The sequence below is a fragment of the Ovis canadensis genome, chromosome 23 (genome assembly GCF_042477335.2).
Source record: "Ovis canadensis isolate MfBH-ARS-UI-01 breed Bighorn chromosome 23, ARS-UI_OviCan_v2, whole genome shotgun sequence".
NCBI classification, from domain to species: Eukaryota; Metazoa; Chordata; class Mammalia; order Artiodactyla; family Bovidae; genus Ovis; species Ovis canadensis.
In genome coordinates this window covers 62,733,584-62,745,742 of record NC_091267.1, presented here as the reverse complement: position 1 = coordinate 62,745,742, position 12,159 = coordinate 62,733,584, and positions in this window count along the sequence as shown.

The window sequence follows — 12,159 nt, the reverse complement described above, 5'->3', positions numbered from 1 at the left end:
AAGAGAATGAAGCTTTCCAGTAGCCATGAGAGATTTAAGCATGTTCACACTTCAGATCAGTGAGTTGGGAAAAACCAGTTTCCTCTCAGGAAAGGAGGCTATACTCAGCCCTCCCCTTCCAGCAATGCAGTGATGTGTTTAAAATATTTATTTATCCATTTGGCTCCATTGGGTCTTAGTTGTGGCACTGGGGATCTCTGTTGTGTCATTGGGGATCTTTTGTTGCAATGCATGGACTCTCAAGTTGTGACTCATGGGCTTATAGTTATGGGATCTTAGGTCCCTAACCAGGTATCAAACTCACATCCCTTCATTGCAAGGCAGATTCTAAACCACTGGGCCACCAAAAGGAGTCCCAGAAATGCAATGATTTTAGAGCTAGTCCAGCTAAAGACAAGTTAGAGCTGGGATGTTTTGGTCTGAGCACTCCTGAAGAAGATCTTATAATAACACCTGGCCTTTGCACCGCACGTTGAGAGAAAGTTTCTCAGGCATCATCTTCACTGACTCAACCCAGAATTCTCTCTCCTCCAACCATCCCAGCGAAAACACACATTGTATCCAAATATGATCTGTCTATGCATATGTCCACTTTCCGGGGAAGAAGGGTCCAAGCTTTCATCAGTTTCATCAGATTCTCCAAGGAGTATGTTGACCCCAGAAGATTTAGGACCACTGGGATGACAGGTACAGCCCAGAGATGGTTTTTCAGAGGGCCAGCTCTGATTCTTCCTCTGTTATGGGAAGAACAGGGCTGCATGGTTTCTACAACCTTTTCCAGCTCCGACTTCACATTGTCCAGCCCCCTGGAAGCCAGAACTTATTCCCAGAGTCCGGAGGTAGCCCAACTTTCACTGTCTATCAGGGCCTCCCACGAGACTGCTTTTAGAGCAATAAGGATGTCTGCCTGCCTGGTGACAGGATTTGTAGCCAACAAAACCCTCCATGCAGGCTGTCTGGCTGCAATTTATTCCGCTCTGTCACTTTGACTGCAGCCAAGTGCCAGAAGAAATTTGAATCTGAATGCTGCTGCTTCTGAAATAAGCTTAGAAAAATATACAGGCTCTCTTCAACAAAGAGCAAGCCTAGCTGAATTTGAAGAACCCCGTTTGGGGCGGGTTAAAGACACACAGGCAGACACTGTCCAATGGAGGTGAGTCTCGGGAAACCAGACGGAGATTAACTTCTTATTGGAAGGAGAACTTGAGCCTGCAGGAGATGCAGTAGCTTTACCCAGAAAGATGGATGAAGGCAGGGTGTGACCTGAAAGGATGGGGATAGATTAGAAAACTGTTACTGAGCTCACCTGAAGCTTCCATTGGCGAAATCATGGGGCTTAGTAGGGGAAGGCAATGGCACCCCACTCCAGCACTCCTGCCCGGAAAGTCCCATGAATGGAAGAGCCTGGAGGGCTGCAGTCCACGGGGTCGCTGAGGGTCAGACATGACTGAGCGACTTCACTTTCACTTTTCACTTTCATGCATTGGAGAAGGAAATGGCAACCCACTCCAGTGTTCTTGCCTGGAGAATCCCAGGGATGGGAGAGCCTGGTGGGCTGCTGTCTATGGGGTTGCACAAAGTCAGACACAACTGAAGTGACTTAGCAGCAGCAGCAGCAGTAGGGGAAGGGCTACTTCCAGTGGAAGGATGTTCGTTGTGGCACGATTTGCAACAGAAGCAGATGGAGACACGTGTGCCTACTCGTGCATCACTAGGAGACCAGGTAAATGCACGGTGGAATACTACCTGGCCATTAAAGAGGATGCAATAGGTCAGAGCAGGCGGGTATAGAAAACACTTTTCTTCTTAAGTGAAGAAGAAACAAGTCTCAGCACCTGGAGCGCATACAGTAGGTGACACTTCATGGGAATATGCTTCTGTGTTCATACAATGTCTCTGCAAGAATTCTCAAGAAACACGTTAGGAGTGGAAAGCAGACTGGTGGTACTAGTGGTAAAGAACCCGCCTGCCAATGCAGGAGACATGAGAGACGTTGGTCTGATCCCTGGGTCGGGAAAATCCCCTGGAGGAGGAAACGGTAAGCCACTCCGGGGTCTTTACCTGGAAAATCCCATGGACAGAGGAGCCTGGTGGGCTACTGTCCACAGGGTCGCAAAGAGTAAGACACGACTGAAGTGACTTAGCACTTTTTACTAGATACTTTATCTAGACCTTTCAGATTTCTTACCATGAGCCTATATTCCTGCTTGAAAATTTAAGTAAATAAAGAAGCTTTGAAAGAAAAAAAAAAAAAGCAGCAGCCACTTTCCTCCAAAATTAGCTCTGCCATGGAACCATCTTCCCTTCCCAGAGGTAGTGGTCTATTTTATGTGTGAACTGGCTGGGTATATCTAACTTGCATATAGATAGACCCTGGGAAGAAGGGTCCACGCGTTCATATAGAATTTGCCATATGTCAGCAACAACTTACATAACATTTATATTGAATGTACCACTACCGCATTTACTTTGTATTGGGTACTACAAGTAATCTAGAGACAAGAAGGTATTACTGGAGGATGTATGTAGGTTATATGTAAATACCATGTCCTTTTGTATAGGAGACTTGAGCATCCTCCAATTTCCGGTTTCCATGGGTGTCGTGGAAAACCACCCCATGTGGATACTGAGGGGCCACTGTATGGTAGGTTCCCTTCCTCTGGAGGGCCCGATATGAGGGCTTGAGGGGATCTCTGTGACCAGACCCCTGGAAAGGCAGAGGTGAGGGGACCTTTATTGCCTGCTGGGGAAAGTGCCATGTATGAGACTCCCTCTGGCGGGGGTTGGCCACGGACTTCGCTCTCGGGTGGCAGAGCTGGGAGGAAGGCAGCCTACCTTGCCCTCCGTCAGCCAGCACGTGGGGCGCCCCTGCCCTGGTCTTCCCACGGTCACTTTGGTTATTCCCTTATGATTAACTGGTTTGTTCCTTTGTCTCCTCCTGGCCCTTCCTCACGATGTGACTCTTTTTCTTCTCCCTCTCTCCGCGTCTTTTCTCTTCCGTGTCTGCTTTGTGAGCAAGGTTACACCAACATGGCAACAATAAAGATGCTGCCAGGTTTCTGGTTCCTCCCTACTGTGATCCTATTTGTCTCAGTTCAGTTTCTGGAGCCGGCCATTTCTGCTGAGTGGAAAAGACAGTCAATCAGCCAGTTACTTTGTCTCAGAGAACCAAGAAATAAGTTTAACCGTTTCCCCCCAGCTTTTATTGTTGGACCAAATCAGACCAGGCAATTCAAGATGATTGAAAATGACATGTATAGATATCCTCTTTTTTTCTCTCTTCCCAGCTCATGACACACTGCATTATTCATTCCGACTGTGTCATTCAGTCTTCATTTCACCATGAAAGGAGGCATAAAATGATCTGAAACTAACATCCTTGCATTGGGTGGTCCCTTTGAAATAAGTCTCCTTCCATAGATCCCAGCTGTAATTAAGCAGTCCATCCACAAAGTTATGATTAAGGCATCACTTTAGGCACTGAAAGGAAACAAAGGAGCAGAAAAAGAGCTTATGTGCAAGAGGGCTACATAAAGCACGCACATAAATAGATCATAAATTAGCTAAGCAATATAGAGCTAAATAAATGACAAATGGGATCACTGTGGGCTAGAGGGCTCTGAAAGCTCCGGCCTGGGCATTGATGATAGACAGAAGTCAAGAAATAATCCTTCTCTAACTTCCATTTTAGGGATTTCCCTGGTGGCTCAGTGGCAAAGAATCCCCCTGCCAAAGCAGGAGACACGGGTTCCATCCCTGGTCTAGGAAGATCCCCTGGAGAAGGAAATGGCAACCCACTCCAGTATTCTTGCCTGGGAAATCCCATGGACAGAGGAGCCTGGAGGGCTACAGTCCATGGGGTGGCAAAGAGTCAGTCATGACTTAGCAACTGAGCAACAACCACAAACTTCCATTATATCACTTCATCCCTAACCTAGCAGGGGAGGTGGTTCCAGCAGGACTTCCCACTGTCCAGGGGGTCCAGTTTGAGCTAATAAATATTTCCTTCCACACAATAGAATGAATGCCCAAAGAGATGAGAGGTTTGAGCAATGCTACCTGCTTACAGCGGGCTTCCCCGATGGCTCAGTGGTAAAGAATCTGCTTGCAATGCGGGAGACGCAGGAGATGCAGGTTCCATCCCTGATCCAGGAAGATCCCCTGGAGGAGGAAATGGCAACCCACTCCAGTATTCTTGCCTGGAGAATCCCATGGACAAAAAAGCCCGGAGGGCTACAGTCCATGGAGTCTCAAAAGAGTCGGACATATTGAGCACCTAAGCATGCCCCCACGCATTAATGCTACCACCAGGGCTGGAGCCTCCCTGGCGCTCCGCTGACTATATGAGAGAAATAGACAAGCCTGTCCAAGCGAATGAGAGCATCAACAGATATAAAAGCCTAGAGACAAAGAGGAGGGCGAACAAACCAGGCACACACACGCACGGGCGTACACGTATGCACAAACACACATGCATACACACATGCACACACACACGCACAAACACGGGAACACATACACCCCCCGTTTTCCTCAAATTACACTTCTGCCTGAGAGAGTATAAACAAGCAAAGGATTAATCATGCATCAGCTGAATCAGGATTCGAAAGGATAGCTTTAACGGATGGGCCCTTGTGCCCCCTAGGAATCCACCTCCAAGCCCTTTCAGCAAGATTAACATGATGGTCTGAAAGCTTCCACCTGGGTCTTTCTGACTTCCTGTCAGAAACTCTTAGAGGAAGTGATAGCAATTCTTTTCAACAAAATAAATACATAAATGAAAGGAGCTTGATTATCTAAGCAAAGTTACACACGTTGTCTCAGAACTGATAACCTTTGGCACAATTTCAGTTACACACAAAAGAGTTATCAGTGAGATGAGGAATTTGCACAAGGGGCAGGAAACAGTGGGGTGAGGTGTTTGCTTCAGCTCATTGGTTCTACAGCTTCAAATGGACAAGACTCTGTCATCAGGCGACCAGCTCGGATCACTCTACCTGGGAACTGTTGCAACCTCAGCCAGTGTGGGCAGGAAAGAATGGAGTGTGACCTTCCAAGAGATATGGCCTCCACTTTTCCCTGGTCAGTGGGTCTGTTTATCTACACAGTCAGGATAATAAATTCAAAGAAAAGTTTCCACGTGGGAACAACTCCTGCCATCATCTTGACCTTTACTCCCAGGTAGATGGTCAGTGTGAGAAGGGGGAGCTTTCTGGGGGCCTCTGAATGAATTCACAAGCAGAGTGAAATCTAACTTCCTCTATGATATTTCCTCCACCCGGCTGCTGGGCTCTGTAGTGTCCACCTTCGACAACCTTTAGGAAATACAGACTGAGATCATGGAACGCTGGCCAGCAAATCTTCAACCATTGGTGGAATCCCCTCCTGTGTCCTGGACAGAGTTCATCCTGCCGTTGGTGCTGAGATGAAGGTGATGAAGGGAACAGGCCAGTTCAGCAGGCAATCAGCTCATTCTATTTAAGTCACTGTAAATACTAGAAGCCCTTTATTTGAGGTTAAAGCTATTCCTGATAACGCCCAGTATTGATTTTAGTTCTGTCTGTGCCCTCATTCATGTGGTGGCCCGAGTTCCAGAAGATTGTCCATATGAATCCCACCTCCGAGTCCTGTCTGATCCAGGCCAAACGCCCTCTGCTTGCCTTAGTGGAACCCAATGACTGTGAGCTTCAAATCCAACAGGCCATGTTTGGAATCCCTTCTCAGCGATGGTGGAGCAGACAGACTCAGAGATGGTCCGATGAGACCCACCCCTGGCCTCAGGCCCTTGTGTAACCTCCTCCTCCAAGTATGGGCGACTCTTGCGACAAGCTTCCCACCCACAGAATACGGAAAAGCACTAGCAGCAGGGTTAGTTGCTCAGTTGTGTCCAGCCCTTTGCAGCCCCATGGACTGCAGCCCACCAGGCTCCTCAGTCCAAGGGGTTCTCTAAGCCAGAATATTGGAGTGGATTGCCATTCCCTTCTCCAGAGGATCTTCCTGACCAGGGGATCGAACCCAGGTCTCCTGCATTACAGGCAGATTCTTTACCATCTGAGCTACAGGGAAGATCTAGAATACAGAAAAGGTGACAGGATATCACTGCCATGATTGTGTTACATAAGACTCTAACAGACCTGGTCTGGTTTTGATGGGCAAAGGTGGTTTGGAGCAGGGAACAGTACTTGAGAATGTTAAATCTGGAAACCGCCCTAACTTAGAGGGTTTCAGAAAGGAATGATATCTGAATGGGTGGCAGAAGACAGAGGACTAAAGAAGGGGGAGCCGAGTTACCCCATGGGCCTTGTTTAAGGAATCAGCACCAGGACTTTAACATTCCAAGCTCCAGCACCGGGAGGGCTCTGTAATGGTGATGGCATCATCTCCAGAAATCATGGCTCCTGCTCTGTGCTCAGCCTAACTTAGACTGCTGGCACCACTGCTGCATGTATCCCAGTGTTTCACTTCATTACGTCTGAGCCAAAGAGCTTTATTTTTTAATAATGTTTATACGTTTATTTTTATTCCCGGCTGTGCTGGGTCTTCGTTGCTGCCTGGGCTGCTCATAGTTGCAGACTTCTCACTTTTCTTGTTGCAGCATATGGGCTCAGGACTCTAGAGCACAGGCTTCATAGCTGTGGTGCATGGGTTTAGTTGCTTCACAGCATGTGGGATCTTCCCAGACCCCACCTTTGAACCACGGTGTTGGAGAAGACTCTTGAGAGTCCCTTGGACTTCAAGTCCCTTGGACTACAAGGACTGTCAATCCTAAAAGAAATCAGTCCTGAATATTCATTGGAAGGACTGATGCTGAAGCTAAAACTCCAATACTTTGGCCACCTCATGCGAAGAACTGGCTTATTGGAAAAGACCCTGATGCTGGGAAAGATTGAAGGCAGGAGGAGAAGGGGACAACAGAGGACGAGATGGTTGGATGGCATCACTGACTCAATGGACATGAGTTTGGGTGAGCTCCGGGAGTTGGTGATGGACAGGGAGGCCTGGCGTGCTGCAGTCCATGGGGTCGCAAAGAGTCAGCCATGACTGAGCGACTGGACTGAACTGATGCGGGATCTTCCTGGACTGGGGATCGAGCCTGTGTCACCTGCATTGACGGGTGGATTCTTATCCACCAAGCCGCCAGAAAAACCCCGGAAGAGCCTTGGAGTTGGGACTGCACCCTTTTGACCTTTGAGACTCCTCATCGAGTCCGTTTCTCACGCACTGTAGGTGCTCGTTCAGTTTCAATGACCTGAAGTCAGTTGGGAAGAAAGCTCAGTAATTAGTCTATGGAGAACTTTGCTGGGAAAAGAGGGGAAGAAAGTCACAGAAGAAAGGAGCTGAGGGAAGAGAAAGAGGAGTTGGAGGAGGGAGGGAGAGGCAGAGTGGGAGCCCCAGGGATGCTGAGAGCAGGACCCCCGGGGAAGGAGTGAAGGAGATGGAGGGGCTCTGAAGCAAGAGGGCAGGGGTAGGGTCCCCTGGAGGGCTCCTGGAGTAGCAGACTCAGGCTTCTTCCAGGAACCAGAAACAGACTTGCCGATATAAGAACAGCCATGTGGTTGCCAAGTGGGAACCAGGAGAGGGTATTTGGGATTAGCAGACACAAACTATCATAGACAGGATGGGCAGACAGCAGGGTCCTGCTGCATAAGCAGGGGCCTGCATTCCATACCCTGTAATAAATCCTAGTGGAAAAGGAAAATATAATAGAAGAAATGAACGATGGGAAAAAAAGGAATTCTTCCTCCGGGAATAAGAGAGCGTCTGGACCCAGCAGTGCTGGACGTGATGCACGGTTCCCAGAACAGGAGCACCATCTAGGCACAGTTACTGGTACTTGCCGAAACTATGTCTCAATTTTTTTATCCCCCCTTGAAAGTGTGGCCACTGTAGAAATCACCGCTAAAGGTAAGTGGGAATGACGGGCAATCGGCAGCCAGGGGCCAACAGCAGAGAATCCTTTCACCCAAAGAAAAGAATAAAAACCTTTCCATAGTTGCACTTGATTGTATCTGCATTAAGAAATTCAAGCAGAATACCCAAGAAGTAATAAAAATGATGGTTACTCATGGATTGAGGGGTAGGAGGGTGACAGAGACGGGGAAAAGGATAAAAGTGAGACTATTTGTATTGCTTTTATTATTTAAAAAATATTTAATATTTTAATATCACTTTTAATATTTAGTATTTTAATTTTTTGACTTTTGAACCACCTGAATGTATTCCCTGTTGTTGCTATTGTTGTTGTTTAAAGAAGTCAAGACTTTAAAAAATTGTCTAGTGAATTTCAAATGCATCAAAGAAAAGAAGTCCCTTCAGAAACAAAGAGAGGGGAGCAGAAGTTGCATCCTATATCTAGTTCCTTTCAAAGCTGGGAGTGTCACAAAGCAAAAGATGCTAGGCCAGTATTGTTTATTAGAGCAGTTGGGTATGGTGGGGCTCACTTGCACAGAAATCAACAGTCTCTTCACCTGTGTAGTGAGAAGGTTAGGCTAGAAGCCCTCATCAGCCCCCTGCAGCTCTCGCGCTCTCCCAGCCTTTGACTGGCAGTCTCAGCTGGTTTGGTGTTAAAGGCGGGGCACTGCTTGTCCCCACTACAAGCCACCCTTTGCAGGGCTGAGGCTGCGCCATCCTCTCTTTCCCCTCCTGCCCCATTCACACTCTCACCTTTGAAAAGCTTGAAAGTCAGCCCAGTTTGGAGGAAATACATAGTTCATGACATCAGTCACATTTACACGTCAAGGTAAACAGAACTTTCCAGCCACACCCTTTGCCCACAGAAATGTTAAAAACCTTTAACTGAATGCCAAACTGGTGCCATCTAGTGGCCCAGGGTGTCACTCAGCACCTTGTTCTTCAAGGGAAGCTTTTGTGAACACTGGGGTTTCTTTCCAGGCTAGCCCTTGGAAAAATTGTGAAATCCAAGGCAAATTTTCCCATAGTTACATCTTCCTCTCTTGAATTCTCCCCCGTGACAGGTAGGTGTACTGGAAAAAGAGCAAATGTAGGTGTCCAGACGCCGATTAGCTGTAAGAACCAGGGCAAGTGACCAGCTCCCCTGAGCCTCAGGTTCATCCTCTGTGAAATGTGGGTAGCTCAATCATCCTTTCAAAGTCGATGTGGGGAATAAGCATGACGAAGCGTACATAGCACTCAACATACAGTAGATGTACTCTAAATATTAGTTCCATTCTCAAGTATATCTTTTTTTTTTTTTTTTTTTGCAGCACCACTCAGCACGCAGGATCTTAATTCCATGACCAGGGATGGAACCCATGCTCCCAGCAGTGGAAGCTTGCAATCTTAATCACTGGACCACCAGCGAAGTCCCTAGTACATCATTATTTTAAAAACTGGAGTGAAAAGGGAATTTCCTGGTGGTCCAGTGGTTAGGACTCGGTGCTTTTACTACCAGACCAGGTTCAATGCCTGGTCGGGGAACTAAGATACTGTACAGCCAAAAAACAAAACAAAAAACAGGAGTGAAAAGATAAATATTGAGCTCTGGTTCCTGGAAGTGTTCAAATAGAGGTTGGATAATTTCCTGTTTGGATGCCAGCAGGAAATAATTCCATGCAGAGAAGTCACCAGAAGAGGCATTAAGGAACTCAAGTGATGGGGGCAAAGTTAAGGGAACTAACAAGAGACAGTGGACATCCAGAGACTAGCAACCACTGAAAGACATTTCCATATCTACAACAGATTGGACAAGAAGGTATCAAAATGGAGTCAAGAGATATCCGAGCTTGGAGGATGGACCACCTGGCTAAGGCTGGAGTTATAAAGGGATGTAGGCACCCCAGAACCTGGTGCCAAGGCAGGAAGGAGGCTATGAAAAATAGCCCAGCCTATTTGCCTGACCTTCCAACTCCTACCTAAACTCACCATGGGCCACACTCAACCAGAAGTCAGCTGGCAGGGAGGCTCAGGTTGTAATCTCTGGGCTCAGCTTCATGGGGCACAAATGTCAGAGAATGGATCTGGGGGAGACACCCAGAGAGTATCCAGTGCAGGGTGTCGTAGAGGAGATCCTTGCTTGAGGGGAAAGAAGCAGATTAAGTGATGTCCATGAATAAATTCTAAGGAGAAGTGTTAGGGGAACCACTGACTGAAACCACTCATCCTGGCCAGGCAAGATAGTAACCACTTACATGAGTTAAGGGGATTCTTTACTAGCTGAGCCACCAGGGAAGCTCAAGAATATTGGAGTGCGTAGCCTATCCCTTCTCTAGCAGATCTTCCTGACCCACGAATGATCCGGAGTCTCCTGCATTGGAGGCAGATTCTTTACCAGCTGAGCTAAAACCTGGGTTTGGTCCCTATCTTACAAAAGGAGGAACTAATAAGAACTAAAGGAATGCAAAACTAACAAGCTATTAGTACCACCAACTGTCAGACGCTGGGAAAGATAAAAAGGAGAGAGGAGACTCCAGTCCATACGGCCTACCAAATTCCCAGAGTCCTTCTTGATGAAATCCATTGTGACTGGGCAATGCATGCACCACCAGGAAGGACCCTGGGTCAGTTGGTTCCAGGGATCCAGGAGAGCCAGGGGAAGAGTTTCAATCCCTTAGCAGGATTTGCTTGGCTCTCCCCAGCCTGAGCCTTCCATACAAAGCTATTTGATCTCCCCTTAGAAATTGGCTTCCTCTGCCAGGAAAGGGGAATTCTTTACATGACAATAAGGAAAATGTAACCCCTTACACCAAGGGTGGAGTACGGTTGGCCAGAGAGAACCCAGAAATTAATCCCACCCAAAAAAAACCTAAGACTTCAAGCCACGTGGCAGAGCAGCTCTCCTGGTAGCCCTTACCCCGCTGCTCTCTCCCTGGGCACTCTTTCCTAACAAAGCTCTGCCAGCAAGTGTATCTCCTCAGACAGTTCATTTCTGAGTGTCAGACAAGAGCACACTCTCACCCTGGAAGGAATTCCCCTTCCTGTAAGAGAAAAAAGGTAGGAATGAATATCTAACTTTGTGCTATTCACTATGTCTTTTAACTTTCTCTTTTTCCTAGCAACCCAGCACGATGGGTTTATTATCTTTTCTTTTTTTCTCTCCCACCCACAGATAAAGGAGAAAAGCTCAGCAAAACCAAGTAACTTGCGCTGAGACAACTGACTGGGGAGTAGTGGAATTCTATCCTAGTTACTGGATGTCAGTGCCCCTCTAGAGCTTCCGGGGTGGCTCAGCTGGTAAAGAACTTGCCTACCAATGCAGGAGATGCAAGAGACACGGGTTGAACCCCTGGGTGGGGAAGATCCTCTGGAGAAGGAAATGGTAACCTGCACCAGTATTCTTGCCTGGAAAATCCTATGGACAAAGGAGCCTGGCAGGCTACAGTCCATGGGGTTGCAAAGAGTTAGACACAACAGAGCAACAGAGCACGAGCGCGCATACACACACACACACACACACACACACACACACACACAGACTGCCCCTCTGTCCCTCAAATGACCCCCCCCCCACCTCCCCAGTCCTAGCTTTGGGAGGTTGGGGAAAGACTGAATGGAGGCAGGGAGGAGCTGGCAGAAGCACCCCCTCCTAAGAGGCAAAAGAAAAAGGACTCCACCCTTGGTGTAAGGGATTACATTTTCTTTATTGTCATGTAAAGAATTCCCCTTTCCTGGCAGAGGAGGCCAATTTCTAAGGGGAGATCAAATAGCATTGTATGGAAGGCTCAGGCTGGGGAGACCAAGCAAATCCTGCTAAGGGATTAAGACTTTCTTCCCCTGGCTCTCCCGGATCCCCAGAACCAACTGTCTGAATATTATTCTAGGGGGCAGGGGAGGTGGATGGTAATTCTACAAGACAGAATATTGAATAGTCACTCATCTGAAAATTCTCAAAGGCATTCTTTTCTGAGAAGATGGTCGGACTAATTTATATTGGCCAGCTGATTGAACAGCCAGGCAGATGAATCTTCTCCTAAGAGACTGATAGCCTCAACTGAAAACAGTTGTTTGGACAAACTGTCAAACTCCTGCAGGGCCCACTTGACATCTGTGTTTGTCAGGTCAGTGAGGAGAACGGCTCTGACTTTGAGAGGCTCAGGGTTTGTTGCCTGCTGCTCCCTGGAGATCTACACAGCAATTGAAGCCCCAGTGGTCGCCATCAAAGAGAATTCACTGGAAGAAGGTCCCAGGGGAGCCGTGTTTCAG